Here is a 22,406-nt window from a genome sequence, read left to right as displayed (position 1 = left end):
CTTTAGATGGGAGCGCAAAATGCTCTTTTCTGTAGAATAAGGTGAGAAGAGCTTCCTGTCCCCACTAACCGAGACTGTTTGCCCTGGTCACATTCTGGTGTTATGTTTGTGGGTTGGGAATCTTATCAGCCTACAGGAGACGACCGAAGAGCTTAAAGAACCGACAAATTCTAAAGTTTTTTTCAATTGGTTTTACTTGCTAGAGATATCAGAGGGAGCATTTCATCCCCTTTGTCTGTCTAGATGTGTTTGGGAGATGCACAAGGTTTTGCAGCTCTAAAGCGACTTGATTCCACATCCAACCTTGCTTCTGAGAGAAGAAAGCCGTTAGTTGAATAGCCGCAAGAGGTCACTTGTTGGGAGAACGCAAACTCGGGTCATTTTAAGCATTTTAAAAATGAGAGATGCTGTTTTTTTTTGTTTTTTTTCTGGTGAAGACAGTCATGGTAACCTTGAAAATACTAAGCTTTGTGATGAAGGCAGATACCTAATTTATTTGACATCCACTCTTGCACATTGTTTTTCTGTTTTTAGATTGTGCAACAAGAGCACAGCTCTTGAATGCTGTTTTTCACCTGACTCTCATTTTGGATGTTGGAGGTCCCTTTAATGGTCCAAAGAGTTTTCAAAGCTCATTTGCTCATTTGAAACTGCAATATCAATTTGATGGAGTATCACACTCAGTGAAGTTTCATGACTCTGTAGACATAGATTACTGAAATGTACTGAAAATAGTGAGTTCCTGGAAGGTGGGAAATCGGTTTCAAAATTATGAGCGTTGGAAATTCATCCGTATTATTGTTTAATATATGTTATTCGTATTTCATGGGCTCTTAACATTAAAAACCATCAGTATACTCCAAACTGGCTCCAAAATGGAGGTGGGTCCAGAGAAATCCGGACTTTTGTGCGATCTTTTTCCTTTGTGTGCAGTTTGCTGCCATCACCTTACAGGATTTCTGGATGCTTGTCTTCAAACAGTTGTCTCTGCTGTCCACTAATATCCAAAATCACCTGAGGGAACTTTAAACATTTAGCTTTCTTATTCCATGTTAAATTAAAATGAGCAGAGCCCTTATTTAGGATAAACTCCAGTCCACACTGCTGATTATATTGAATAGATTGATGACTCCAGTGTGTCTGTGTTTGGCCTGTTTTTAAGGCTTTGACTGTTCCAGTCATTCGTCTCTACTCAGAGCCTAAACAAAGCTCTGCTTCGGCCTTCGCTGAACCCTGAACAGCACCCAAACTGAAACCTGGAGGCCGTTCAGCTGTAATGATGTGGTTAAAGAATGAACTTGCCTCGCTTACGAGCTGAATCAGCTCCTTACCTCCATGAACCCACAGTCAGTAACTTTGTTTGCAGCCATGAGGAGGCTTGATGCTGCAATCCTACTATGAACACACAAAATAAGCTGAACTAGTGACTTCATTTAACTGTTTTCCATTAGTAAATCTGCAATTTTTTGTTTATTTTACACATGTAGCTCATTCCTACTATAAACAAACGGTAATCTCCAAATTCATAGTTGATGCCTGTGTTTATAGAAGCGGTTTGTAATTATTGACTTAAAATATGAAAATGTAGGCTTTCTGGATTTTATTTTTTTTAAGGTTTTCATGCAGGTGAGGCTAAATGTGTACACAACCAGGTTAAAAGGGGTTCAAGGTTCGTGCATTACCTGCATCTTTTGCTATTCAACCATTTCACCTTCTCCTTTATGGACGGCGAATGATATGAATGCAAAATGAGGTGAAAAATTGGTAATTAATCCCCTGTCGGTGACACCGGCAAGGCATTACCCAGGCCTGCCCAACCCCGTTTGTCTGGCTAACATTAAGGGGGCTAATTTTCCAAATCTAGTGTGCAGTCAATTTCCCAGGATGCCTCGGGGGGTAAAAGGTAGGGAATGACAGGAGGGGCTAATTTTACCCGCCTTATTTACCCCTATGCATCATCCCGCGGCTCTCATCTGACACGAGTGACGGTGGGATTGAAATTAGACCGACTGCGGCTGGTGTTGAAAATTTATGATGCCGTCCCGGTATTTGTTTGTTCAATGTGTGCGTGCTTGTGTGTGTGTGTGTGTATGGGCGAAAGTGTGCGTATTCAGAGCGTGTGTCTGTAGTGAATACATCAGAGAAGAAGAAGAGGGAGAAAGAGAGGAGGCGCAGGGAAAAGCTGTGGAAATACATCTTTTTAATAACAGTCAGTGAGGTTAATGCAGCTTACCTTGGAGTGCCGACAGCAGCAGCGGCAGCAGGAGGAGGAGGAGGTGAGGAGGGGGGAGTTATTTGACAGAGGGGAGACAGACGGCGCACGGAGACATTTAAAGCGGAGTTTACCTACACAGGAGTCAGGTCTCTCTGTCTGATCGCTATTTGTTGTACAGAAGAGGAAGGGAAAAAAAGCAGTAGGTGGGAGGAGGCGGAGGCAGAGGGGTGAGGAAAAGGAAAAAAGAAAAAAAAAAATCAAACTCTTAATACTATTGTGTGCCTATAACCATCTGTCACAGCTAGCCTGGAGATGAGACTGAGATTAGGAGGAATAAACGTCGGGGCCGTAGAGCATCGGTAAAGCCTTCAGGGCAACAACAACAAAAACAGAAAAGAAAAAAAAAAACAAGAAGAAAAAGGTGGAGGGGGCGTAAGAAGAGAAACGAGCCGAAAAATAAAACTCACGGGGGACATTCTAATTCTGAGGCAGTCATGGATTACAGATTGTAACCTGCTCTGACAACGGGGGGGAAAAATGACGGGCAATATCACAGCGAGACTTGGAGGGGTCTGGAGGACGATGTTGACGGCGGCAGCGGTGATGATGATGATGATGATGATGATGATGATGATGATAGTAGCAGTGATGATGGCGGTAATGACGGCACTCACACGGTTTCATCTTGCGTTACTTCAAACAGAAATAAAAAGGCAGTGGTTGGGAGGAAGGAAGGAAGGAGGGAGGGGGTGTGGGGGGTTGAAAGGAAATAGTGTCTTCTTCTTCTCCCCCCGCCTCACCCCTCCCTCCCTCTTTCCCCCGAATGCCGAGGGCTTAAGGAAAGGCATTTGGTGGCTCCTGAGGCATCCGCGGATCTCCCCTCCTTAAATTTACCGTGAAGGTTCTTAGACTCCCTATTCAGGCAGGATATTCTCATTTATTGCTTTTAGAAGACAAACCTCACAAAAGTACAGTGTCATTGCTTCTGGAGAGCAGAGCCCTGGAAGAATACTATGCCACAGAAAAGGCCTTTTTCTGCCTCCCGTAAATTATCATCTACAATGTGACTCAGAAAGCAGCAGTCTTCTTAAGGTGCTTTGCGCTCTGAGAATTTAGGTGAGGAGCATGACGCGAGAGAGCAAAATATAATGTTCTTTACCAGGAGAGCTTTTCCTGGCTAATTAATTTGCACCTTAAGCAGCAGCTAATTGTAGTTGGTCTGCAGAGAACATATAGGGGAGGTGGAAAAAATAAAAGAAAACACCTCAGCTTTTTGCTGGAGCTCATTGTGTGTGGATTCATTTTTGAGAGTTAAAGGTGTTTATTCAACTCGATGGTCAGTTTCGAGGCAGAATATTGTAGTGTTCTTCAGGAAAGGTCCCACTTGCGTCCCTCAGCGTGTCGGCGATGTTCTACATGTCTGCAGAAATGTTCCAGTGGCATGTTTTGTCGTTGCTTTGACTCTGTAGTACAACTTGTAAAGCTCGAAGGAAGATGTTCCATAAGTCAGGGCCCATATAGTGAAATGTTTGGGTGGATAAAAACTTATCTGTTCAAGTAATCCTGAGAGTTGAGTTCATGAGCTAATTACTGTGGAAAAAAGGCATGTAATGGTCTGAAAGATTTGCTGCTCTGAACTGTGTCTTGCATATAAACACACACACATTCGGAAAACATCATCATCAATTGCAAGATGTTGGAACTTCTGAGCTGATGAGTGCAAGGATAGGAACTGATTGTGATTCTAACAAAGTTTTTTTTTTTTTAGGAGGAAAAATTTATGAGGGTTTGTAGAAAATGTACTCGCATCATAAAAAGTAAGGCATATGATAGGAATAATAAAAGGAATTTGGGCAGTGTTTGTCAACAAAACTACTTACTTTCCTGATTATACCAGTAGATTTAGTAAGTGTTTTTCTCTATCATATGAGTCCGTGACTGTGAATAGTTCCCAATCAGCAGACATCAACAAACCCTTGATATCTTCCATGGCGATCTGTTATCTTCGCTTCTTGCTTCTTTAATGTGCTTTTTTTTTTTCTACCGTATGTTTGGCCTTCAGCAGTTGAAACACATGATCAGTTGGATTGTGGTGATATGACTGACTTGGCCGATGCCCTGCTGTTTGGCCACAAAATAACTCTTTAGTTGCCCTGTCTTAATTTGTAAAAATCCCTCGTCACCGCTACAGAATCCTAAAATTGCAGAGTAAGTATGAAAAGTGGTGCAAGTACTATACTGTTGATCTCGCGAGGATGAGAACAGTTTCAAACACCCTTGAAGCTGAAGGTCAGCACTTGACCTTCGTAGTCATTGTTTGTTTTCATATCCAATGTGCTTAGGTAGACCAAACACACCGGCACACGTGTCACCGTCCACAGAGAGTGCACTGCAAGTCGCCATGATTCTCGTGACTCTTCCTCTCGGCCACATGATATGAATTTGCAGTGTTTTCGTACCGGTCCACCCGTCTGTTATCACATGTGCCTTAATTTGCTGTATTGTTATGAAAAGTCATCTACTGTGGTATGTGTAGGAAGAGATTTGAAGGTCAGCTCTGACATCTCACATGGGGGGAGGAGTCTGACTTGTAATTATCTGTTGATCCAAAACACCTGGGGGGACACCAGCAGAGCCACGGTGGAGATGCAGAGTTGCACCACATGCGGAGGATGTGTGTCTTCGGGACTTTGTGACAATTTGGGAACTTCGCCTCCGCCGCTTTGCCCGCGAAATGACACTGTGGACGGTCCACGTGAAGAGAAGAGCCGGCGGGACAAAACCATAAGAGGCCGACCAGCCAGACGGCTGCTATCGCCACCAAAGGATGACGTGTCCTGTCGTGTGGCTACGGGTGAGTCAGACCTGTCCCCTCCCAGGCCAGGGAAACAGAATGCAGTCATGAGGAACAAACAGGAACATCCTCACATCAACAGTGCTGTATGTCGATTTGAACCGTAGATTCTCACTGGAAAATGAAAGCAGGGTGCGGTGACTGACTGAGCTCTTGGCGACTGCTGAATCTCAGTGAGCGTATGACCAGACCAGGCCCATCTCCTTTGACCCATAGTTCCTTGTGTTTTAACGTTGTTTTTTTTCCAGTTGTAAGGGATTTCTGTCTCTTAGCGGAGGACTGACACTCGTATTTTGGGGCATTTCGGTCTCTAACCTTAGCAAGCGTACAAGAATGAATGTGCGTCTGTGGGTGGGTGAGTGTGTGTTCAGTGTGTGCCCTTCCCACTGCCCTTGTCACACTGGTCCCAGTGCTGCAGGGCTCTTTGCTGGTTGGACAGCTCGGGTCAAGGTCTCCCCTCCCCTGATCTGACCGACGGGCTGTCACGTCAAAAGCCCGACTGCTGGCCGAGTCTGCAGGCTCATCCTCATGCAAACACACACGCGTACTGATTTTGTTCAATGACAAGCTAACACACACTCAAATAAACAATCACTTGCGTGTACACACTGTCTGAGATGCACACACAAATTAACTGACGCTACACTGTATCCCCACACACACACACACACACACACACACACACAGACACACAGAGGCCCCCACCCTCCTGTAGATTGACAGTGAGGTTTATTGCTGCTAATACTCCCAGCTGTAAAGGCAGAGCAGCAGCATCCTAATGGGAAATGGACTCATTTCCTAACACGATGAGTACAAGGGTGCGGCACACGCCCATATTTGGTCAACGGGGGCGGTTAATCTGTCTGACCTCCTCCCTATTGGTCCAGTACTGGAGCATCCATTTTCTACTTTGTCAGAGTTTTTTTTTTTTTTTTTTTCCATTTCCCACTCATTCTGATAGTTTCTTTTTCTCTGGTACCCAAGAAGTGATGTGGTTTCTGCGTCGTGATTGTTTGGAATCATAGAAGACAAGAGTGAGAGAGTCCAAAGAAAAAACATGTGGTGTGACAGTATAGCCCATGCATTTTGACTGACAGATGATCTCTGAAATGTGCAGAAGCGCATGCAACAATGAGGTCTGAGCATCAAAGATGGAAACTGCAGACAAGACAGAAAAACGTGAATTTTTAGGACTATAATTACTTGGAAACATTTTATTTCAGCTCATATTTTCTCCTTTAGGGACAAAAAAAAAGAAATGTTCTCAAATATTTCATCTCAAAAATACAGGAGAGTCAGTTTTGTCAAAAGACAAAAATAACTTTCATGTTAAGACCGTGACTTTTCTACCTCCGTTCCACCAAATCTCACCGTTTTCAGTTTTTGTTGTTTTCCTTCGTGTTTGTCAAGACTGTTTGTTTAATGTTCATTTCAGACAAAATTGAAGCCATCTAACTGCAGCCATGCAGGAGTGGCTGGATTGGCTTCATGGCTGCTGACGTGTTTCTGCATTTGAACAGATCTCGTGCTATTTTAGACTTTTCTTCATTAAAGCCATTAGTGTTTCATGAAGCTCTGCAGCGTCGTTGTGCTAATTAGGTGTCTATATTTCTATATCTCGTTATTGAATTTATTTTATATTGTGCTTAATAGTAAATAGTGTTTGAATTTTAAAACACACCTCTTGGGTGCAACATAAAGGGGAATTTTTAATCACATTTTCTGTAAATGAAAGGACCCGATCTGCTTTTTTTTTTCCCCACAATTTTTTCCGAATGTGTCTTAATGAGTTTGCAGGTTTCTTAAGCAGATACACACCCTGATTATGCTTTTATACATTTTTTTGTGCATACACACTGTATCTCCTCCCCACTCTGGTCGCAGCAGGAGAGACAGTCCAAAATGAGAAATGGGTGAAGGTGGGTGAGGCACGGGGTAGATAGGTGATCATCATCGGCATCATCACAAGGGGTAGAAAGAGGGATGCTGGTGGGAGGAAGAGGAGGAGGGGGGTAACATAGTTGATGATGGTAGCCGCCAGTTGTCTCGGCAACCTTTTCTTATTTATTTTTTCATTATTTATTCCTGGGGCCTCGGTGATGAGGCGTGCTAATGTAGCGCGCCGCCTGCGCCACCTCTACCTGCTGATGGGCGAGGGACTCGTCTCCCTGCGTTTCAGCCTGGCTTGACAATTAAGACCTGGGCGACTGTAGCCAGGGGTTAATACCGCTCATTAAAAGAACTAGGTCATTAGCAAAGAATCAAGGCTCTTAAGGCGGCAGGGGATGTAGGGTGGAGGAGGTGGAGGGGGTTGATGGAGAGGAGCAGAAGGAAGAGGAGGAGGAGGAGGAGGGGTGGCAGTGGCAGCGGTGAAGTAAACTCTGCATCTCAGTGAATACGCGGCCTCTTACATTAATTAACCTCCCTTTTTCCTTGTTGGGGAGGTGTGTGTGTGTGTGTGTGTGTGTGTGTGTGTACGGGAGAGGGAGGGGGGGTTGGTGTTACAGGAAAAAAAAAAAATCCTCTGTTATCATATATGCACATGGCTGTACACCAATTAATTGCAGGGAGGAAAAAAAGAGCGAGAAAGCTAGTTTACAGTCCTCCCCGTGGTCGCCCTGTGTTCCTGTGTGAGCCCAAGTTACATTATTTCAGAGAGATGAAGGATGGGAGGGGTTGGGTGGGGGGTGTAATGTCTGTATGATGAGTAAAAAGGGTATTAAAATTAAGGAGGGAATCATGGCAGAAATCAGCCTTTGCTTTACCACAGGGGAAAGGAGCAAATAAAAGCCACGGAAATGAAAATAAATAAGCTTTGCTAATACCTCACCTTAAGGAGCCGGAGCCGTACCCAGCTGAACCGCGGCTGTTTGCCGGTAATTTGTTTGCGGACTTTATTATTAAGCTGTTACACTGGCTGTTTGACCTTCAGTAAGGAGAGCTGGTGCTTAAAGGGGGCTTTTCCAAACCAATGTTCTCCATGTTAAAACGGTAAGAGACCCCTGTATTGTCAAGTGACCGACCAAGAAGATCCAGTGGTTTCCGACTGTGATGTCGTCTTTCCTTGGTTTAAGCCGCAATCCGACAATTTGAATGGCAGATTCCCTTTGAGGAGAAAAATTAAGACGGCGGCAGTACTTCACAATTGTTATGTGGAAAACGCAGTGATGATTCTAAATATGATTTGGGCGTCTGTTCCTGTCTGGACCAGTTGGTGCTGATAAATTGAGACATAAAATCATATAGTTTTTGGTATTTAAGGATCCACAGTCTGCCTAAATGAAAATGAATAACAATAAAATGAATTAACTATTTATGATCATTAGACCCTGTCAATGAATTTGGATATAAAGTTTATTACTTTGTTGGACTTCCAGACTGCTTTGAAGGCAGGGAAACGCAATATTTTTAGGCCGGTTTCAGTCTATTTATGACAGGACATTTTTCTTGAAAATGATCGAAAATGAGTCTAATCTATCAAAACTAAAAATTAACTAATAGAAAAATAAAAATGACACAGAATAAAAAATGACCAAGCAGTGGAGAGAGAACGGCAAAATAGCAGGATTTGCCATCGGGGGAAAAGCCTTTTATTGCCTTGTTTGTACTGGTTTCCCTGCAGAGATGTCAACAAGTCGTAAAACCCAAACGAACATAGAGGTCGCTTGTCCCTACCCTCAGACATGACCCATAGCAGCGTACCAGGCGTACCGGACCTTCGTCGTCATGGTAACAAGAATAAACACACAGTTAAGGTAGTGGAGCGGGTCACAGTCTGGTTAGGGTTATGCACAAAAACTGCTTGGTTGGGTTTAAGTAAAGACCATGGTTTGGGTTAAAATAAGTACTTCCTTAAGGCTAGAGGACCTTCGTCGTCATGGTTACAATAATAAACACGCAGCTAAGGTTGTTGAACGATTATGGATAAAATAAACAATATTAGCTTTTGGTTTCAGGCAGGAAACTAACAAGTGTCCTGTCTTTTGTCGACCCAACCTCCCCCTAACGCTGACTTTTCTGCTCCATGTACTACGTCCGTCTTTAAGACCCGACCCCATCTGATCCTGGCTGGTACTGCCAAACTCGGGATCTGAACCCGACTCGAGACACAAAGCTACATCTTTGGCTTCATTTTATCTGCTAATGGGCTTTAGTTCACCAGGCTAATGCAGCACATTGGCTACGCTGTTTACCTCTCCCCACTGGGCATTGCATATCTACTTGCAACACATGAAACATAGATGCAGATGATTACCACAGTATGAGGGAGAAATTTCTCAACGAAGACAAAAAAAATGTTAACAAAGTGGCTTGGGCCTGAACCCAACAGGTCCCGACAAAGTATCAGATTTTGGGGTCGGGCTGGAGTTGGGTTCACATCCTTTCAGCTCTCTCAACTGAGTTTACAGACTGTGACGCCATCCACCATTTCACCCACATTAAGCTTTTTCATCTCTTTCTTTGCCTTGTCGGCACAAAACACATGATAAATGAGCAAGACTAATTGTTTTATTAATGGATGTTAATTACTGTTTTGTACAGACAAGCGACATTCAAGCACACAGACCTATAATTTGTAGTTCACCTGTCCATTTACCCAGCCATTTACTACGTGCTTTAACACTCAACTGTTACATCCTTTTTCAAGGTCATACAAAAGCAATGTTTTAGATATACCTGCTGCCACAGAGTCCGTAGGCTTGAAGAGGTTAACTCCATATCTTTTTTCCCGCAGGGGGGGAAAAAATGTTAAACATTATCTGGATTTTGGATAAAAAAGACAAGTACGCAGCCATTGATCAACAATAGCCAAGAGACGTGCTGTGCGGGACTCTGGGTGCCCTTCAACATGAGACACAAAGGTCCTCAGATATAATGGCCTCAGTGATATTCTGCAGAGGGTTTTGACTTTGAAGTTTAATTTGGGGAGAAGTAGGTGTCGTGATTTTTCAAAAGGTGGACATCTCAATTTGGAACTAGACTCTAATATCGAGCAGCTTTGATAGGTAACTCCTCTTTCATTTTCTACAATAAAGTGTTGAGTGTGAAAAAAGAGAAATTCAAGGGGTAAATTAGCCTTAATATCAGGCCCGTGTGACAGTGTTTTTATCTGCTAATTTCTCAAGCGTCATAATGAGACGGTACCGAGCGATGGAGCGATTTGAATTTAAATGATATAATACTCGAGATAGCCCTAATTCACCCATACATATTTAATCTGACATATTATCTTGCTCCTGTGACGCCCTGATATGATATGACAGCTTGGCCGCTGCGCCGGCAGGAAGGAGGGGGGGGCGCGGCACTGCAGTTTGGAGAGCGCGTTGTTAAAAAGAAAGGCGGTGGAGAATTTGCTCTCTGCAATCAGAGCCACTTTAGACGGCAAGTAGGTTGGTCGTCTTTGTGCAAGGATCTACTACAGGAAAATGGAGTGTTATACAGCGATACATGTGATACAGCATCTCAGAGTAAAAAGAAGAGAAACCTTCTTTGGACAGTTGCCTATAGCATTCTAGCTAGTCACAAAATTTCAAACGATATAGTCCCCACCCATTTCTGGTATTCAGTACTGTCAAATCTCGCCAATTTCTAGGACAGAAACGGAAAAAAATCAGTCTGTAACGTTCACATTCCAAGAGTTATGTTCTCACGGAGTGGTAGAATCTACTTTTTCTCCTCGTCCACTTCTAACGTATCAGTTACTGATTTCCTACATTTCCCAGAATGCCAAACTTCGTCATGGTTTGTGTGTGCATTCCGGTCTATTTCCTGCTCCAGTGGACATAGAAATTCTTCTTTGAATCTTCTCCGATGGATTTTTCCATCTGAGCGGAACAACATGGTGGTCCTCTTTTGTTTTCAGGCATACCAAAAATTCCTCTTTTTTTTTTTTTTTTTTTGGCGACCGAGTTCAGGTGTTGTAATGGAATTTTTTTTTTTTTTAAGTCGAAATCTTTAAGACTTCAAGGTTTCCTGAAGGTCCTACCTCGTTACTGACATTAAAAGGCTGTTTTACCGCTTGTCTCTGCTTTTGTGTTGTGTGTAGTTCACTGGCCCTGCTGGTTTTGTGATCTTGTAATGTCGTGGTCTTCTTTAGCATTGACGTAGATTATCCTAGTCTGTATGATTCTACTGAATGGATGAATATCATTCTTCCCCTAGCCAGTGATTTTACTATAGTGACCACAGTCGAAATTGCTGGTTCGTGAAGCTCCTTTGGCCAAGCAAGTCTTGTCCCATACACAACCATTACCATTATTATGAAGAAATTACTCTCTGTATTATTACAATTATTACAGACTTTAGATCCAATACCAATGGGAAAAGTCATGAGTATCCAAATTATCCACTTCTCCCTATACGTCAATGAATGGGACAGTCTCATGCTTCGTTTTCACCCAAACGTTCCACCAGGGGCTCACCTGAGTAGCCCAAGTGGCCCCCAAGTGCTTAATCCCATTAGAGCCTAAGCCCACACTGCTGTAACTAACATTCAAGGGTTTCTGTTTCGTGAAGGTACACCAGTTTAAAAAACCAAGAGCCTTGTTGTACTGGACCTTTTTTTTTTTTTTTTTTTTAAATCAGCTGAACTGGCAGGCACCTCCGCTATAAACACCCAAAAGAATCGCTCTACCCGAGCTGCACTCACCTCAGATGTCATAACTCCAGAGTAGGCCATAGGCAGCCGACTGTTTTTGTGCCAGGGGATAATTGCAGCTATAGGAGGGTAAGAAATAAGAGATTTGCTCAATTAACCAATATAGCACAGCTGAGGACAGCACCTGTGCATATTGGAGTCCCTGTGTTTTTTTTGCAGATAACATGGCCGATTACCCTCTGGAGTGTGCAGCCACCGAGCTCTGTCTGTTACATCCCCTACCTGGTGCAAGGCGAGGAATAGCACACGCAACCACATTGTCTTTAATTGCTCTCTGGGTGATGATATGCACTCGTGTTTGGAGTGTTTAATTTTCGCCCGCCTGGTGTAATGATAAGCAGATCGCTGGCTGCCAGTTTTTAACAGTTGGACAAAATGTCAGTGGTCGTGGAAACCCTGCAACTCGTTCGAGCAGGGAGAGAGATCCTGCTGTTTTCCTATATGAGACATGAGCTGAAATGACCTGTTTACATTCAGCAATGTGTGTTAACCAGCAGGCTGGGACTATAAAGTAAGCAAGCTGTGGAGAGCTCATGGGAGATAACCTTGTTTTAAGATGGGAGTATTTTTCCCCTTTTCTATGTCTGAGTCTTTAATAATTGAGTCTAAAAGTATACCTGTGATTTTTTTTGTCTGTTCAAAGTTAAAAGCAAAGTAAAAGTTAAGCTGAGCATCAAAAAAACACACATGCTGGCATTTTTACTTTACTAATAGGGTAACTTGTGTGTATGTTTGCATTATTGAGGTAACTTTTAAAATTTGCTTGTAATAGATGTGGGTGGATATCGTTTGTTGCACAATAATTTGGGGTAACCAGAACTTGTACACACATAAGGTTTACAACCTTTTTATTTATTTATTTATTTGTAAACAAAAATGTCTGCCAGGTAGTAGTTTTTACAAAAATTATTTTATATGCACTAAAAGTCTTATTAAAAATTATGTGTCAATGAATTCAACACACATCTGAGAAATGTAAAACCCAAAAATGTCAATCAATTATGAATTTGTGTACACCGAATATGAACAGATTTGTCCAAAAATAGGATATGAAACACTGAGGGGAAATAGCAAAGTATTTAAGTGATTCTTATTCATCTTCTCAGGGGTCAAAGGTCAGAGCAACAGAAGTTAATTATTTTTTTTCTTTTTTTTTTAATGATTGTCAGCCGTAGAAAGAGACAGGAAATGTGTATAGGTGCTCAGTATAGAGAGGGGATGACATGCAACAAAGGCCGAGTTTAAAGAGGGGGGGCGTTGTGATTCCACAGTATTCGAGACCACCAGGATGGGCACATTTCAGAACATCCTTGAAGGAACAAGCCATTTATACACTCCTAAATTTTCATGTAAAGGAGTCAAGATAATAAACTGTAGTAAAAAAGATTCAGTCAGTACTTTTAGTTTTATAGCAACAATGATTTCATCAACATTAAACTGCTTAGCGAAAAAAGAAGGTGGAAAAGAACGTTTGGTTCCTTAAAGCCATAAACCAGAACACTTTTGCCATTTTGTTGACAACAAAAACGACAAAAACACAATGTCTAATAGAATTGGTGTAGAGGGATAATTACTCACTACACTTAAATAAAATGTAACCCATATCACTTAAAATGTTGTTTCTACCCCCATTAAAACCCCGTTAATGACACACGCACTAATAATATAACAGTACATATAAAATACCATCATTAAAAGCTTTAAAGTCCACTTTCTTCTTCAGCTGCTGCCAAATGCAGCTGTAGTCTGGAGCCAATAATTAGCTTTCCTGTCACTCCGCCCCCTATAGATACTCTACATTACATGAGATCAGATCAAATGGTAAAACACAATTGATCTGATCTGAAACGTGTTTCACGGTTACGCAGTAAAACATGCGGGTGTGCACCGTCGCCGGTACCGGTGCTCCTGGTTCTTCCGCACAAACAAAGCAAACAATTTCTGCTGGCAACATTGCCTCAAAAAGGAGAAGGGGAAAAAAAAAAAGTCCGTTAGCAGATGTCAGTTGTTGTGTTTATCTCGGCGGTTTTCCTTCGCTCATGCATGGATCTTCTATCAAAGAGGGCTTATCCGAATAAAGTGCTTAAAAGCTTTTCAGATGCCTGGTGATCTGAACAATTTTTGGCTTGATCTGCAGACTAAACAAACCATAATGATGCAAGCTTGTGTAAAGATGTACGCAGCAGTCAAACAACAAATGCCTGTGCTTGATGTTTTTATTAATGTTTTCTCTTCGTCTTTTCATCAGCTCTTTTCATATCGTCACTGTTTTGGATCTAAACATAGGGGTAACTTTGTGTTTGCTCCTGCAGAGGTGCAAGGAAAAGGACAGTCATAAATTCATGCACAAAAAAATGGAAAAGAAACGTGTCATCTGCTGTTTCTGTCCTGGCCTCGCAAACTCAAATTCCCCTCAAGACGGTGGGATTGCAGCATGTTCAATGCAAAACTTAATCAGAAAAATTCAGAAATTCCTCCAGTCGGCTGGGGGAAAGACAACAATCCTGCAGAAAAGGTGCATTTTCTAGGACGATATAATAAGCCACCTGCTGCTGCAAAGTAAAAGCAGCAATGGCATTAAGTTTTTAACACTCTCCGTATTTTGTTACAAGGTTGGATGTGGGGAAAAAAGTTAGCAGGCATCCTCTCAAGACCTGCCGGTCTCATTTCAATGCAGAGATAGGAGCGTCGGGGCTCTCCTCTGAAGTCACAACTTCTGGCTCGCATGACGGGAGGGAGATGTGGCGAGATCTTCTCACTAAAGCCAATCAAAAGACCTGAATTCTATTTGTTTTGTTTCAAGGGAAGACGACAAAGGGGGCCTCAAGGTCTTCTTCAAGATGGCTCTGAAGCCTGAGAGGAGAAAAAAGTTTAAAAAAAAAAAAAAAGAAAGGAGAGAGGGGGAGGAGGAGAAAGGAGGACCGTGGCTTTCAAGTGCCTGTCCTTGGTGGGACCTTTGCCGTGGTGCCAGGTACACAGCTTTTAGGAGAGAAGGGGTGAGGAGGAGGGGGGGGTGTTTTTTCATGTTAGTGCGTGGTTGGGAGTTATTAATATTCTCAAAGACAGAATTTTCTCCCCCGGATTGAAATAATGGATCATACTTAAAAGGGGAAGAACTCATTTCAGGTTTTAATACGGTAAGCCTGTTGGAACCAATTATTGGAGGTGCTTTGCCATTGTCATCTTGCATTTCTCCTTGAGGAGATTAACTGGCAACGCTGAAAAGGCCTTGCAGTATCCGGGATTTCGCTCATTCCGAGAATCTGCCTGAAATGGAATATTTTTCTTGATTTGTGTGTCTGTCTGTGTGTGTGTGTGTGTGTGTGTGTGTGTGTGTGTGTCAAGTTCCAACGTGTTTCACGTATTTTGGCTTCATGTTCTACCTAATTATTGCAATTTGATCCTAAAGCAGGAGTGGCCTAATCCTCTGTTGTACTGCAGAAATCCTGTTTCAGAAACTTTGGTAATAAATTTGGCCTGTTTTAATAGAGACTGGGAAAGTAGCACTGTGACAGCAGAAGGACAGCCTCCCTGGGAAGCTCCTCTGTCTCCTCACATGCAAATTCATGTGAGGAGACAGTGGAAGCAAGTTGCACAAAGTTGGAAGAAGTTGTGGAAGGAAGAAAGCAGAAATCCCTCATTTTCTTACCCCCCCCCCCCTTTGCATCTTGACTGTCCCCTGAACGCTAGAGGCTCTGTGTGTAACGACAAAGTAAGTTGCACTCTCACACACAGCAGTAGCGCTGTCAAAATTGGCCAAAAATGACGTTCGATTGTTCCTTCTAAAAAAAAAAAACCACACACACAGATTCGAACCACTCGAATATCTGTTTCTGTGCATTATGTCAAACAAATACAAGGGGGTAAATACTTTGGGGCTTTTTTTCGAGATGTGCCCTGGGGTTGCTAGTGCTGGAATGCTAGGCTAACTGTATCTTACATAGCTTGTACACAACTTTATCTCGATGCTCCTCAAAATCCAAAGTATTTCCAAATGGGGCTTTTTAAATCGCTCGGATTGCAAATCCCACTCCCTGCGGTCGAGGTGGGCTGTGAACTCTCTGCCATCGTTACCGCGCGGTCGTTTCAGCCCGACCTAAATTTGACCGACTTCGTAATGCAGTTCAGCAGGGTCTAGAGGTTAATGTGGAGATGCGCTATGCAGCTTTTTACGTAGCTGAGTGATATTTTCAACAGAAATTTTCTGTATCAGTATGAAAGTCCATTATTTGCCGCTGAGCTTGCAGGAGGGTGCGCTGGTTTTGTCTGAAAACCTGAACTGGGCCAGTTGTTTTTTGTTTTTAGCATTAAACTAAGTTAATGACAAAAATCATACCTGACCTTGACCACAATAATGTGCCCAGACAGTTCTTGACAGGTCAGACACCTGTACTGGCCTGGAATTTTGGCTTGAGCTCAGTATTCGACCTTATAGCAGCATTAAATGGCAAAAGGCATGTTTCAGGCTCAAACATAGAGGGTTTCACTCGGTCAATACGCATTATCACACAAGTTTCAAATGCTGTATGTTGGAAAAGGCCGCGTCAGGGGATACACCTACATACTCAGCTGTGGCTGCTCCCGTGTCAGGATAAAGATGTCATTTTCAAAACACTTTTCTCAATGAAACTGGCGAACACCGGTGGTGGTTGAAGGTATTTTACGTAGAAAGGTCATTTCAGCTACTTAATTCATAGTTTTTGGTAAAATATGAAAATTGACAATGACAATGTAACAAAATACAAGAATTTGAAAGTGTAATTTTTGTAGCATGTCAACAAACAGCAGTTAGACTATGTCTGATTGACCCTTTGTGTGCCTGATTGGCATCACTTAGTGGCTTGATTCACACACAGTTGACAAACTGTACAACTGGGATTTTTAATAGCTTTCCATTTAATAGAAACCTGAATCAATTAAAGCCCATTTAAGAGTCAGCCCCTCAGCTTTACATTTCTTTTTTCTTTTTTTTTTTTTTCCCCCATATGGGAATATTTTACTTTTTGTTAAGTACTGAATTATAGATCTGGATCCGTACCTGCAGTAGATCTGTACTGTACACGGGGTGATAATAGTAGAAATCCCAGTGACATCTATAACAGAGATTATAGTGGAATAATAGATGCTTTTGTACGGTTTCCAGCTGTGATAATTTCTGGAGTGACTAAACTTTTCCTCATGTTGTTCAGGACACTCAGGACAGCCTCTCAAGGCCCTCTGGAGTACCTTAGACCCCATGTTGAGAACCGCTCAAAGCCCATCCGATGTGTCTGGGGTCTTTATCCTCAGGTTTATCACCTTCTTTGTCAGTCGCTGACATTCATAAACGCAGGCTGGTCTGCCCCTGCTCTGTAGGTGAGCTACGGCTTTCAGCCAACGTGACATCTCTTCTCTATCAGACTAAACCACCGAGAAGAGATCTGGGGTCCTTTATCACAATGTAATATTACACGTGTTACCTAAACCTCACTGCAGGACGTGCTCCTTTGTTATTTCCAGATTCCTTTTTCTCCCCCCTCCTCCCCGCTCTTCCCCACGAGTGCCAGGAGTGAGCATCGTCCTCGGATCATTACTCCTCAAAGAAATTTAAGCGCGGGATGTCATTTAATTTTTTTTCCTGCTCAAATGCAGTCTGTCATTAGAAATCCTAGCTGTCATGGCGATGCCATTTTTGGTGCAGAGTGTTTGTTGCCTCATTTCTTTTAATTTTATCTCCATTAGCTTAATTCTTTTTTAATATTTCCATCTAACGAACTTTACAGTCCATTTTGTCTCAGTGTCTTGCTAAGCGAGTTTTATGAAGCAGGCAGTTGGCTTTTCCATTTGAGAGCGGGCGGGGGAGGGGACCGGGGGTGCGGGGTAATCGAGGAGGGCCCCGGTGCTTTTGTCAGCTTATTTTTGGCACCTTAGCTAGCAGTTCTGCTTCTTTGCCTTGATTATACAAGCAAACAACTGCATGAAGTTCATTAACAATAAAGCATAGGCTAATTAAGCCGAGCCCCTCAGACAAGCCAGTGCTGTCATCCCACATGTGTTCAGAGCTGATTGAGCTGTTAAAGATTTACCTTCACTCGTCTTTTACCTCCTTTGCTCCCTCACAAGGGCCCTTGCTGATTTGTCTCTGAGGGCGTCTAACCTCACCGAGTCAGCGGCTGCCATTTGGGTTGTAAACATTTTACTTCAAGGTAGAGCAGCCTTACAAGGCCACGGCGTTGTTTTTTTCTTCCTGCTTTCATTATGTTGTGCTTTAACACACTATACAAATCTCCCCAAGGAATTCTGTCCGTCCGTCTGCCTGCCCGTCCATCTACCTACACATCTATCCCCTCGTAACGCTGTTAAACGACGCACTGATCCGGTTACACTACGGGCCGTGATGTGGCGCCATAAATTACATGTGAATCAGTCCCGTGTCTGCCCAGAGGTTGTGAGATACACCATTAGTAAAACGGCCCTCCGGCCCTTTGTTAATGTAATTTGCTTAATTGCTCTGTATCAGTATACAGATGAGACGTCCTCGCTCGCCGTGGTCCGCAGAGAGCGTTCTGGACATATTTGTTTTAATACTCGTATCTTCTTATGGGCGGTGATCCTTTTTATTGCTTTATGTCCACTGATGACATTGTGTAATGGGTGGCGAGGCCGTCCTGGAGGGGTAGCCGGAGGGGCAAAGCACCAATTCTAGGGATAGGGTTACGTTTCTGCCAAGAGCTTGATTTTACAGCAAATTCATAGATGTGTTTGTTTTTACAAGTAAAGACACACAAGACTCAATTGTTTTTATGAAAAAGCGAACAAAAAATGCGTGAAGCCCTCTACAAAACCTCACTCTAAACCTGTGTTTAGGGTCTTAGTCTTTTGATGGAGATGCGTATTAGTTTTGGTCAATTTTTAGTCATTTGATTTTTGTTCAATTTCCTCAACAAAAATGGAAGACATTTTAGTCCAGTCATCAGGGAAATTGCTTTTATCTTTTATTTTTTCATGCTTTTTAATTTTTTGCCCTCTAAGCGTTTTGGGGCTGCAGCTGTCGTCATCTTTGTTTACAGTAACCGTGGTTACATGGTTCTCATTTGTCGCCAAGTTAAAGGAAAAGCTTGCGTCCATTGACTGTAGTGTCTGTGGACTAGACTAGACTGCTCACCTAGCATTACCGCAGCTACCGGTGCTGTTCCCCGCTATCCAAGAATGCGGAGACCTGAACTCACAACCTCTTTCTACGAGTCTACACTATTTCCTGTAACCTTCAGGCTACCTTCAGCTGCAGCTTCCTCCTTCATCTACTCCTCCTCGTCTTTGGTGGTGGCTCTGCTTCACCCCAGGGAGCGACAAGCCGCTGTTCCCTGCTGTGACGGCTCCTTTTTCGGTGTTTAATTACAGGGGAGGCTGAGAAGTCTGCCTCTCCTCTGATGAGTCGGCGGCTGAGAGGCAGAGGGCTGAGCGGTGGAGGCGGGGGCTTAAAGGAAGTGACCTTAACCCCTGTGGAGCACGAGTGTGGTTTGTGACTGGTGCAGACGGGGCTGGAGGTGGCTGAGAGGCTATTTTGTTTTTTAGAACCTTTGTTTTTCCAAAAGTTTGCAATCACCTCCATTTTTGTGCTTTGCACTCTTTAATGGTTTGCGGCGTTGAGTTTTGAGGGAAATGAGGCATCTCTCCGAACATCAGGAAAGTCCTGATTTCAGTTGCCTCTTCGTCCTCCATATTGACCTTGGGATCAGCTGCGTGGTCTTTGGGTTGAAAAAGTCTACATATGTTTGCAATGCAGAAAAATCTACATCAGTGAAAAAAGAGTAATGCCTGCACGCTGACCCCACGCTACAAGGTTTGTTTAAAGAGACAACGATTCAACCGAGTCAGTTTTGTCAAGTAAAAAGATGAACAACAACAACAACAACAAAAAAATGGAAATATTGCCTATTTAAGTAAATTTGTCAGTCAGTCAGTATGTGAGCGTTACTCTTTTTGATGGGTGCTGTTTTCCAGTAGCCTTGCATCTAAACCTCTTTCCACTACAGAAAAATCTTATCTTATTCTGTCTCATTTAAAAAAAAAAAAAAAAAAAAAAAAAGCCTGCCAGTGCAGTAAGAACATTTCATTTTGTTTTCAACAGAAATCAACTTGTTTCACAAAATTTCTAGAAATTAGTATTTGCATATTGAAACAATAAAGAACTAGAACTGGCACTCAGTAGAGTACATACCTCCACCAAGGAAAATGTCAAACAAACAAAAAAAATTTAAATTGATAGTAAATGATCCCGATCTGCCCCAGAATTTAATGATTTCTTCCCTCGCCCATGCTCCATAACTCCACCAAGTTTGGTGCAAAGTTGTTCATTAGTGATGAAAGCTTTTTGTGTTTTTAATTGGACACAGATTGAAATATTGTCATTACTCTGACATATTGTTTCACTTGATTTTAGAAAATTGGTTTCAAGGACTTTACACAGGGGAAAAACTGGATACAGGGATTTTTTTTTTTTTTTTTTTTTTGCTGTGTGGTCCAAATCGTAACTCATGAACAAAAAGAAATCTGACTTCCATTTGGCTTTTTTTTTTTTTTGTCCACATGACAGAAAAACTCAGATCTCAGCCACATGTTAGGACAGATAATCCTTATTAGGGCGCTTTAACTGTCGCCACAGAGCAAGCAAAGGCTCTGTTTTGTGCCTAAAGACCTCGGGGCAGAAAGTGTTGAAAGAGGGGTGCGTATTACTCCAGCTGATTTCGTGCCTTGATGGTTTCATGACTCCCTTGGGTGTTAAGTCTTACAAAGTTACAGTATCGTACAGTTTCCTCTGTGTGTCCATTTATTGCGCCTGTTTCGTTCAGTGAACAGATCAGAACCTGAGCAAGTTTTTCGAGCGTCACTATCACAGAACGGTCGACGGTAAGCGCCGCAAATGTGCAGCTTTTGCCGCAAAAAGCTGAAACCCTGAACAAACGCGGCCTGTGTGTCTGTAGGTAGAAACTCCCTTTCGAACTTGTTTCAAAGCTGCTCGAGAATAGAGGAGTCGTCGTCTGTGATCAAAAGCTATGAAAGGGACCCGAACAGAGAGACACTGTGCCAGTTTGAGGACGGGCGCGACATACGAGCCTTCAAAACGGCGATATGAATCTGTGCTGTAATTCAGAGAAAAAGAGATTAGAAGATGATAATGGTCTCATATCTCAAAAGTTAACAGTGAGGCCCGCGTGAACTGTGAATAATCTTATAATTACTGATCTAATGCCATTAGGCCTGACAGAAATAGAGAAAGCAACGCTTGGATGGGGCGCCGTTAATCAACTGTGCGCTCCTCGTTGGATCATCAGTACCCCAGCGCACGCTAAGGCCACGAGTGATGATAGGTATAAGTTTAAATGACAGCGTAAAGGAACATTACGCCGCACTCATATTTGGTTAACTTCCCTTACCAAATGGTTCAAAAACGTGACATTTTTTTAATGTGCCTCAGCCTTTTATCGCCCCCTCGATTTGTGAGGGTTTTTTCTTACCTTTTATTTCTTCGCCTGGGGCTGTTCTTCTTCAGGGGAAATCCAGAGTGACTGGAGCTCCCTCACCTTGTGCGCTCGTTTGATCCAAGACACGGAGGCAGACTGCCGATCTGACCGTGTTAAGTCTCTGTTCCAGCTTGTACTCGCAATGTAAGAATAACAACAAAAACACAGTTTTAAAGGATTCCTGTCAGTGATTCATGTTAGGTTTTTGTTTTGTTTTTAATGCATCTTCGTGTGGGAGAGGACGCCGTGACAAAGTGCGCACCCAGACTTTGACGGTTTAAAAGAGAAGATCCACCCTCAAGACTGTCATCTACTTTTTGATCTCATCAGTCTGAGATGTTCAGTTTGATGGCAAAGTGTTTTCTTTGAGCCAGTTTTCCTTCAAGCGATTGTTGGAAGTAAAACGCTCGTATCGTATATTCGACCAGTTCGCCATGGGAAGGATAACGACTAGAGCTCGACATTCAAAAAAAAAATCTGTTTTGATACATGTCAGAGTGTCTCGGATGGATTTTTTTTCCTTGTCTGCTCCCTAATAAACATGCAAACTACACAGAAACAGGACTTCATTAGGTATTTATTAGTTACACCTAGAAAAAACGAATGCAGTATAATAAAACAGGCCTGTGATAAATCCTCCCTTCATGAGGGTTATAATGTTCAGTCTTTATTGTATCTCTTTGAAAGAGGTGTTGATTTATTTCAATGGTTCATCTTTGAGGCTGTAATTTGTGCTGCTGTTGAGGGGTGTTCCTAATATTTCGTCCATCCGTTTATACGAAATTGAGGTTGACAAAATATTATGGTGGTCCTAACAATAAATTGGCAAGGGAATGGTAAAATGCAAGTGAACGTAGGTTAATTCAATCACTGCGTGGCACGGTTACCTTTTCCCTGAACTGGAGAATCAGTATTTTCACCGGAGAACTCGACTCAAAACTTAAACCGGGTCTGGAGTAACTGTGCAGTTGAGAAAGTCGCTGGCAAATGTATTTTTGCATCAGGAGGAAAATGTTTGAAAAGATCTAACGTTAAACCCGTTTTCTCACTCATTCACGGGAGGAAACTGAAAGTCTAAAGCGGCCGAATGACAGCGCTCGACGGCGCACGGTGTAACGCTACGTTGACGTTGCAGCAGCGGCGCATAAACGACTCCCTCCACCTGTGAATAATCCC

The 22,406-nt window shown here is 42.7% G+C and overlaps 1 long non-coding RNA gene across 1 annotated transcript in view; it reads left to right on the top strand.

The window, feature by feature from the left end:
• Positions 1-4,859: 4,859 nt before the first annotated feature.
• LOC120798188 overlaps positions 4,860-22,406 on the top strand; it is a 46,179-nt gene continuing 28,632 nt past the window's right edge. Inside the window, exon 1 of the long non-coding RNA XR_005708631.1 lies at positions 4,860-5,069. This is a non-coding gene — a long non-coding RNA (uncharacterized LOC120798188). The remainder of the gene's footprint in view (positions 5,070-22,406) is intronic.

This window comes from Xiphias gladius, chromosome 13 (assembly GCF_016859285.1).
Source record: "Xiphias gladius isolate SHS-SW01 ecotype Sanya breed wild chromosome 13, ASM1685928v1, whole genome shotgun sequence".
NCBI lineage: Eukaryota > Metazoa > Chordata > Actinopteri > Istiophoriformes > Xiphiidae > Xiphias > Xiphias gladius.
This window is presented reverse-complemented; position numbering and strand designations above follow the sequence as displayed.